Genomic DNA, 9228 nt, shown 5'->3' with positions numbered 1-9228 from the left:
TGGAAATACAAGTTTCTCATAAACTTTGTATAAACCCAAAATCTTTGATCATCTCATCAAAGTGTACATTCCAACTCCGAGATGCTCACTCCAGTCCTCAGAAGGATAGCTGGAGCTTTGCATCCTTATTAGCATCTTCTCAGGATTGACAAAACCTTTCGGTTGTATCACATACAACCTTTCCTCAAGAAAATCGTCAAGGAAACAATGTTTTGACATCCTATCTGCAAGATTTCATAAATAATGCAGTGACTGCTAATATAATTCCAACAGACTCTTAGCATCGCTACGAGTGAGAAAATCTCACCGTAGTCAACTCCTTGAACTTGTCAGAAAACATCTTAACGACAAGTCGAGCTTTCTTAATGGTGACATTTACCATCATTGTCCGTCTTCCTTTTAAAATCCATCTACACTCAACAGCCTTACGACCATCAAGTAGTTCTTCCAAAGTCTACACTTTGTTTTCATACATGGATCCTCTCTCGGATTTTATGGCCTCGAGCCATTTATCGGAATCCAGGCCCACCATCGCTTCTCCATAGCTCGTAGGTTCATTGTTGTCTAGCAACATGACTTCCAAGACAGGATTACGTACCACTCTGAAGTAGTACACATCCTTGTCATCCCACGAGGTTTGTTAGTGACTTGATATGAAGTTTCATGATCACTATCACAAGCTTCCACTTCAATTGATGTAGGTGCCACAGGAACAACTTCCTGTGCCCTGCTATACACTAGTTGAAGTAACGGTTCAATAACCTCATCAAGTCTCCACCACCCTCCCACTCAATTCTTTCGAGAGAAACTTTTCCTCGAGAAAGGACCTGATTCTAGAAACAATCCCTTATTGCTTTCGGATCTGAGCCAGGAGGTATACCCAACTGTTTTGGGTGTCCTATGAAGATGTATTTATCCGCTTTGGGTTCGAGCTTATCGACCTGAAACTTTTTCACATAAGCGTCGCATCCCCAAACTTTTAAGAAATGACAGCTTAGGTTTCTCTAAACCATAGTTCATACGGTGTCATCTCATCGGAATTACGTGGTGCCCTATTTAAAGTGAATGTGGTTGTCTCTAATGCCTAACCCATAAACTATTGTGGTAATTTGATAAGAGACATCATGGTATGCATCATATCCAATAGGGTGCAGTTATGATGTTCGGACACACCATCACACTATGGTGTTCCAGGCTGTATTAGTTGTGAAACGATTTCCACAATGTCTTAATTCTGTGCCAAACTCGTAATTCAGATATTCATCTCCATGATCATATCATAGATCTTTTATCCTCTTGTCACGACGACCTTTCAACTTCACACTGAAATTACTTGAACCTTTCAATAATTCAGACTCGTGATTCATCAAGTAAATGTACTCAACATCTACTCAAATCATCTGTGAAGAAAGAACATAACGATATCCACTACATGCCTCAGCACTCATTGGACTGCACACATCAAAATGTATTTCTTCCAACAAGTTGCTTTCTCGTTCCATTTTACTGAAACCGAGGCTTTCAGTCATCTTGCCCATGTGGTATGAATTTGCATGTCTCAAGTGATTCAAAACCAAGTGAGTCCAAACGGTCCATTTGCATAGAGTTTCTTCATGCATATCTACCAACAAACATGGTCCGCATGTCTCAATCCTTTCAAAAATGAGTGAGTCCAAATATCCATCTACATGGAGCTTCTTCATGCGTTTTATACCGATATGACTTACGTGGCTGTGCCACAAGTAGGTGGTACTATCATTACTATCTTTTGGCATGAACATGTGTATCACTACGATCGAGATTCAATAAACCATTCATTTCAGGTGTAAGACCATTTGAAGGTATTATTCAAATAAACAGAGTAACCATTATTCTCCTTAAATGAATAACCGTATTGCGATAGACATAATCCAATCATGTCTATGCTCAACGCAAACACCAATCTCGATGGTAGAGGGAGCGTGCGATGCTTGATCATATCAACATTGGAAACACTTCCAACACATATCGTCAGCTCACCTTTAGCTAGTCTCCGTTTATTTCGTAGCTTTTATTTCGAGTTACTAACACTTAGCAACCGAACCGGTATCTAATACCCTGGTGCTACTAGGAGTACTAGTAAAGTACACATTAACATAATGTATATCCAATATACTTCTATCGACCTTGCCAGCCTTCTAATCTACCAAGTATCTAGGGTAATTCTGCTCCAGTGGCTGTTCCCCTTATTACAGAAGCACTCAGTCTCGGGTTTGGGTTCAACTTTGGGTTTCTTCACTAGAGCAGCAGCTGAATTGCCGTTTTATGAAGTATCCCTTCGTGCCCTTGCCCTTCTTGAAACTAGTGGTTTCACCAACCATCAACAATTGATGCTCCTTCTTGATTTCTACTTTCGCGGTGTCAAACATTGCGAATATCTCAAGGATCATCATATATGTCCTTGATATATTATAGTTCATTACGAAGCTCTAGCAGCTTGGTGGTAATGACTTCGGAGAAACATCACTATCTCATCTGGAAGATCAACTCCCACTTGATTCAAATGATTGTTGTACTCAGACAATCTGAGCACAAGCTCAACAATTGAGCTTTTCTCCCTTAGTTTGCAGGCTAAGAAAATCGTCGGAGGTCTTATACCTCTTGACGTGGGCACGAGCCTGAAATTCCAATTTCAGCCCTCAAAACATCTCATATGTTTCGCGACGTTTCAAAACCGTCTTCGGTGCCTCAACTCTAAACCGTTTAACTGAACTATCACGTAGTTATCAAAATGTGTATGTCAGATGTTCACAACATCCACAGACAACGTTCGAGGTTCAGCACACTGAGCGGTGCATTAAGGACATAAGCCTTCTAAGAAGCAATGAGGACAATCCTCAGTTTACGGACCTAGTCCGCATAATTGCTACTTTAAACTTTCAACTAATTTTTCTCTAGGAACATATCTAAACAGTAGAACTAAAGCGCGAGCTACGACATAATTTGCAAAATCCTTTTGACTATGTTCAGGATAATTAAGTTCATCTTATGAACTTCCACTCAGATAGACATCCCTCTAGTCATCTAAGTGATCACATGATCCGAGTCAACTAGGCCGTGTCCGATCATCACGTGAGACGGACTAGCCAACGTCGGTGAACATCTTCATGTTGATCGTATCTTCTATACGACTCATGCTCGACCTTTCGGTCTTCTGTGTTCCGAGGCCATGTCTATACACATGCTAGGCTCGTCAAGTTAACCCTAAGTGTTTTGCATGTGTAAAACTGTCTTACACCCATTGTATGTGAACGTAAGGATCTATCACACCCGATCATCACGTGGTGCTTCGAAACGACGAACTGTAGCAACGGTGCACAGTTAGGGGAGAACACTTCTTGAAATTTTAATGAGGGATCATCTTATTTACTACCGTCGTTCTAAGCAAATAAGATGTATAAACATGATAAACATCATATGCAATCAAATAATAGTGACATGATATGGCCAATATCATATAGCTCCTTTGATCTCCATCTTGGGGCTCCATGATCATCTTGTCACCGGCATGACACCATGATCTCCATCATCATGATCTCCATCATCGTGTCTCCATGAAGTTGTCAAGTCATCTATTACTTCTACTACTACAGCTAACGGTTAGCAATAAAGTAAAGTAATTACATGATGTTTATGTTGACACGCAGGTCATGAATAAATTAAGACAACTCCTATGGCTCCTGCCGGTTGTCATACTCATCGACATGCAAGTCGTGATTCCTATTACAAGAACATGATCAATCTCATACATCACATATATCATTCATCACATCCTTTTGGCCATATCACATCACATAGCATACCCTGCAAAAACAAGTTAGACGTCCTCTAATTGTTGTTTGCATGTTTTACGTGGCTGCTATGGGTTTCTAGCAAGAACGTTTCTTACCTACGCAAAACCACAACGTGATATGCCAATTGCTATTTACCCTTCAAAAGGACCCTTTTCATCGAATCCGATCCGACTAAAGTAGGAGAGACAGACACCCGCTAGCCACCTTATGCAACTAGTGCATGTTTGTCGGTGGAACCGGTCTCACGTAAGAGTACGTGTAAGGTTGGTCCGGGCCGCTTCATCCCACGATGCCGCCGAATCAAGATAAGACTAGTAACGGCAAGCATATTGAACAAAATCAACGCCCACAACTACTTTGTGTTCTACTCGTGCATAGAATCTACGCAATAGACCTAGCTCATGAGGCCACTGTTGGGGAACGTAGCAGAAATTCAAAATTTTCCTACGTGTCACCAAGATCTATCTATGGAGAGACCAGCAATGAGGGGAAGGAGAGTGCATCTACATACCCTTGTAGATCGCTAAGCGGAAGAGTTCAAGTGAACGGGGTTGATGGAGTCGTACTCGTCGTGATTCAAATCACCGATGACCAAGTGCCGAACGCACGGCACCTCCGCGTTCAACACACGTACAGCCTGGTGACGTCTCCCATGCCTTGATCCAGCAAGGAGAGAGGGAGAGGTTGAGGAAGACTCCATCCAGCAGCAGCACAACGGCGTGGTGGTGATGGAGGAGCGTGGCAATCCTGCAGGGCTTCGCCAAGCACCACAGAAGAGGAGGGAGAGAGAGATGCAGGGCTGCACCAACGAGAGATCGAATCACGTGTATTTTGGGGCAGCCCTAGGCCTCTATTTATATGGGGAAGGGGAGGGGCTGCGCCCCCTCTAGGGTTCCCACCCCTAGGGGGGGCGGCAGCCCTAGATGGCCAAGGGGTGGCGGCCACAAGGGGAGAGGGGAGGGAGGCGCCACTAGATGGGCCCTAAGGCCCATCCCCTTTAGGGTTTGCCCCCTTCCCACTCTTCCATGCGCCTAGGGCCCTTGTGGGGGGGCGCACCAGCCCACCTGGGGCTGGTGCCTTCCCACACTAGGCCCATGCAGCCCTCCGGGGCTGGTGGCCCCACTTGGTGGACCCCCGGGACCCTCCCGGTGGTCCCGGTACATTACCGATAAACCCCGAAACTCTTCCGGTGACCAAAACAGGACTTCCCATATATAAATCTTTACCTCCGGACCATTCCGGAACTCCTCGTGACGTCCGGGATCTCATCCGGGACTCCGAACAACATTCGGTAACCACATACAAACTTCCTTTATAACCCTAGCGTCATCGAACCTTAAGTGTGTAGACCCTACGGGTTCGGGAGACATGCAGACATGACCGAGACGTTCTCCTGTCAATAACCAACAGCGGGATCTGGATACCCATGTTGGCTCCCACATGTTCCACGATGATCTCATCGGATGAACCACGATGTCAAGGACTTAATCAATCCCGTATTCAATTCCCTTTGTCTATCGGTACGATACTTGCCCGAGATTCGATCGTCGGTATCTCGATACCTTGTTCAATCTCGTTACCGGCAAGTCTCTTTACTCGTTCCGTAACACATCATCCCGTGATCAACTCCTTGATCACATTGTGCACATTATGATGATGTCTTACCGAGTGGGCCCAGAGATACCTCTCCGTCACACGGAGTGACAAATCCCAGTCTCGATTCGTGCCAACCCAACAGACACTTTCGGAGATACCTGTAATGCACCTTTATAGTCACCCAGTTACGTTGTGACGTTTGGTACACCCAAAGCATTCCTACGGTATCCGGGAGTTGCACAATCTCATGGTCTAAGGAAATGATACTTGACATTAGAAAAGCTTTAGCATACGAACTACACGATCTTGTGCTATGCTTAGGATTGGGTCTTATCCATCACATCATTCTCCTAATGATGTGATCCCGTTATCAATGACATCCAATGTCCATGGTCAGGAAACCGTAACCATCTATTGATCAACGAGCTAGTCAACTAGAGGCTTACTAGGGACATGGTGTTGTCTATGTATCCACACATGTATCTGAGTTTCCTATCAATACAATTCTAGCATGGATAATAAACAATTATCATGAATAAGGAAATATAATAATAACCAATTTATTATTGCCTCTAGGGCATATTTCCAACACTAACGCCTCACCAAAATACTCCATGTTGTTCCTCCAATGATCAAAATCAATCGTCCACTGCTTGGCATATCTATTCTTGTTGTGCTCAAAGAGTTCATGAACAATCCGCACTTGCATCTCATTCCGGAACTGAACAGTGGTCCAACGGGGAGCAATGGGAACCTCATACGGATTCTTTGAGCGGTAGGCTTCCCAATCCTTGGCTTTCCAACGATGCAACGGCATGACCACACGTTGCTTAGCAGCTGCAGACTTTTCATGGCGAGTGGGCTTGGTGGGAATCACAACTTCTTCATCATCTGACACAACCGGGCGCAAGGTCCTTCGTGCCCTCTTCTTGGTCTTGCGAGGAGCAGAGCGAGAACTAGAGCCACCTGAACACACACACACGAAAAGAACACACAAAAACCCAACAAGGATGAGAGGATTGCACCCACTAGCAGAAAAGGAACAAGTTGCAACAACAGAGAAGATAGAACAGTGCTTAGTGGTTGATATACTCCGGTTGTACCGGATCTTCCGCCGGTAGTACCGCTCCAGTGGTTGTACCGCCCATAGGGGCGGTAGAACCGCTGACAGTGGCACTACCAGGGAAGATAGATCTAACCGAGGCATACGAATCACACAAGTAATATTCTGAATTCTAAGTGCTGCAAACAAGACAGGAGGCTAACAAAGAACTCTTCTAAGCCATAGATCGAACACTAAACGCGGAAAGATGGGTAAAGCCCTAGGCAAGGAATAACCCTAAACAAAAATCTAGAGGCAAAGAACACGAGGCATTACCACCATCCATGGGAAGAGTTCAGAAGGCCTCCACGGAGAGAATCCACGGAGAGCCAAGGATCCGAAGCGCGAGACGCACTCCGGGGCAGGGGTAGAGATGGCCGGCGGCTAGGGCAAGAAAAAGAGGAACGAGGACGAAGGGAAAAAGACAACCCTTCAGCCCCGTTGAGTATATATAGGCCCGTACGCACGCCCCGGTAGAACCGCTTAGGGGAGCGGTTGTACCGCTCGTCTGGTACAGACCGGTGGATGGAGGCGGTACTTCCGGTGCCTGGAAGGCAGCGGTAGTACCGCACGGCAACAACCGGTAGTACCGGACGTGTGTTACCGTGGGATTGTGCGGTGGAACCGCCCAGGCACCGAACGGAAACCCTTGGGATGGCACAACCTGGTACCAGCGGTAGAACCGCTCGTGGTACCGGTTGTACCGCCCGACCACCTAAGCCCAAGCCAAGATCAAATGAGTGCAATCCGAAGGGAGGAAGAAGGGGTACAAAAACAGGAGAGAAACAACACCCTAGGAGAACCTAACACAAAGAGCAAAGAGAGAAAGAGAGAAAACAACACGAGAACAGCAAGGCTAACTCCAGCTCCCCGAAGAGAGGACGGTGGCCGAGGCCACCTATGTTTGAGTCAATTGGTATGGCACCGCGAAGAATTATCCTCGGGTCCATGACCAAAACTCGTCTTTGAAGCACAAGTACCATCAAATATGGCTAATGTGAAAGACACAATCAATTTATGCATAATGGGGGGAGGGAGAGTTCATTGAGAGAACAACACTCCCCCTATGTCCATGCCTACACCTAAACTAGACAACAAGTTGAGCGTGGTAGGGTGTGCAAGGGTTCAAGCCACATTGCTCGAATCAATGATATTTAGCTCATGCCTTAACTCGCGAAATCTTGCTTCATCTAAGGGCTTCGTGAAAATATCTGCAAGGTTGTCATGAGTGTTGACATAGTTGAGCTCGATCTCTCCTCGTCTAATGTGATCCCGGATGAAGTGATACCGGATCTCAATATGCTTCGTCTTGAAATGTTGTACCGGATTGAGAGAGATCTTGATGGCACTTTCATTGTCACACCAAAGAGGCACTTTGTCATAAGTGACACCATAATCCTTTAAAGTTTGCCTCATCCATAGGAGTTGAGCACAACAACTACCGGCGGCAACATACTCCGCCTCAGTGGACGAGAGAGACACACAACTTTGCTTTTTGGAAGACCAACTTACCAAAGAGCAACCAAGGAATTGGCACCCTCCGGAAGTGGACTTCCTATCCACTTTGTCTCCCGCCCAATCGGAATCCGAGTACCCTACAAGCTTGAAGTTTGATCCTCTAGGGTACCATAGGCCAAAGTTTGGGGTATGAGCCAAATATCGAAAGATTCGTTTGACCGCCACATAGTGAATTTCCTTAGGTGCGGCTTGAAACCATGCACAAATTCCCACACTCAACATGATGTCCGGTCTAGATGCACAAAGGTAAAGCAAGGATCCAATCATGGAACGATATACCTTTTGATCCACCACTTTACCATTGGGATCTAAGTCAAGTTGGCACTTGGTGGGCATTGGAGTGGAAGCCGGCTTGATGTCACTTAGCTTGAATCTCTTGAGCATGTCTTGAGTGTATTTGGATTGACTGATGAAGGTTCCTTCTCTTCTTTGCTTCACTTCGAACCCTAGAAAGAACTTCAACTCTCCCATGGAGGACATCTCGAACTTTGAGGTCATGAGAGCGGCAAATTCCTCATTGAAAGCTTTGTTAGGAGAACCAAAGATAATATCATCAACATATAATTGGCACACAAACAACTCCCCTTTGACCTTCTTAGTAAAAAGAGTGGGGTCGATTAGCCCAACTTCAAAACCACGGTCTTGTAACAACTCGGTAAGGTGGTCATACCACGCACGTGGGGCTTGTTTAAGGCCATAGAGCGCCTTATCGAGTTGATACACATGATCGGGAAAGTAGGGATCCTCGAACCCGGGGGGTTGCTTGACGTAAACCAATTCATTAATGGGACCATTAAGAAAAGCACTCTTCACATCCATTTGTTGTAACTTAAAATTATGATGAGAAGCATATGCAATTAACAAGCGAATGGATTCAAGACGAGCAACGGGAGCAAAGGTTTCACCGTAGTCGATACCCTCGACTTGGGAGTAGCCTTGTGCTACCAAATGAGCCTTGTTGCGAATGATAATCCCATGGGCATCTTGCTTGTTCTTGAATATCCACTTGGTTCCAATGACATTGTGGTTCCCCGTTGGCCTTGGCACCAATCTCCACACTTTGTTGTGCTTGAAGTTGTTGAGTTCTTCGTGCATGGCATTGAGCCAATCCGGATCTTCTAGCGCCTCATAGACCTTGTGGGGTTCCACACAAGAGACAAACGCGTGATGCTCACAATA

This window comes from Triticum urartu, chromosome 2A (assembly GCF_056163025.1).
Source record: "Triticum urartu cultivar PI428250 chromosome 2A, HENAU_Tu73, whole genome shotgun sequence".
In the NCBI taxonomy this organism is placed as follows: domain Eukaryota; kingdom Viridiplantae; phylum Streptophyta; class Magnoliopsida; order Poales; family Poaceae; genus Triticum; species Triticum urartu.
This window is presented reverse-complemented; position numbering follows the sequence as displayed.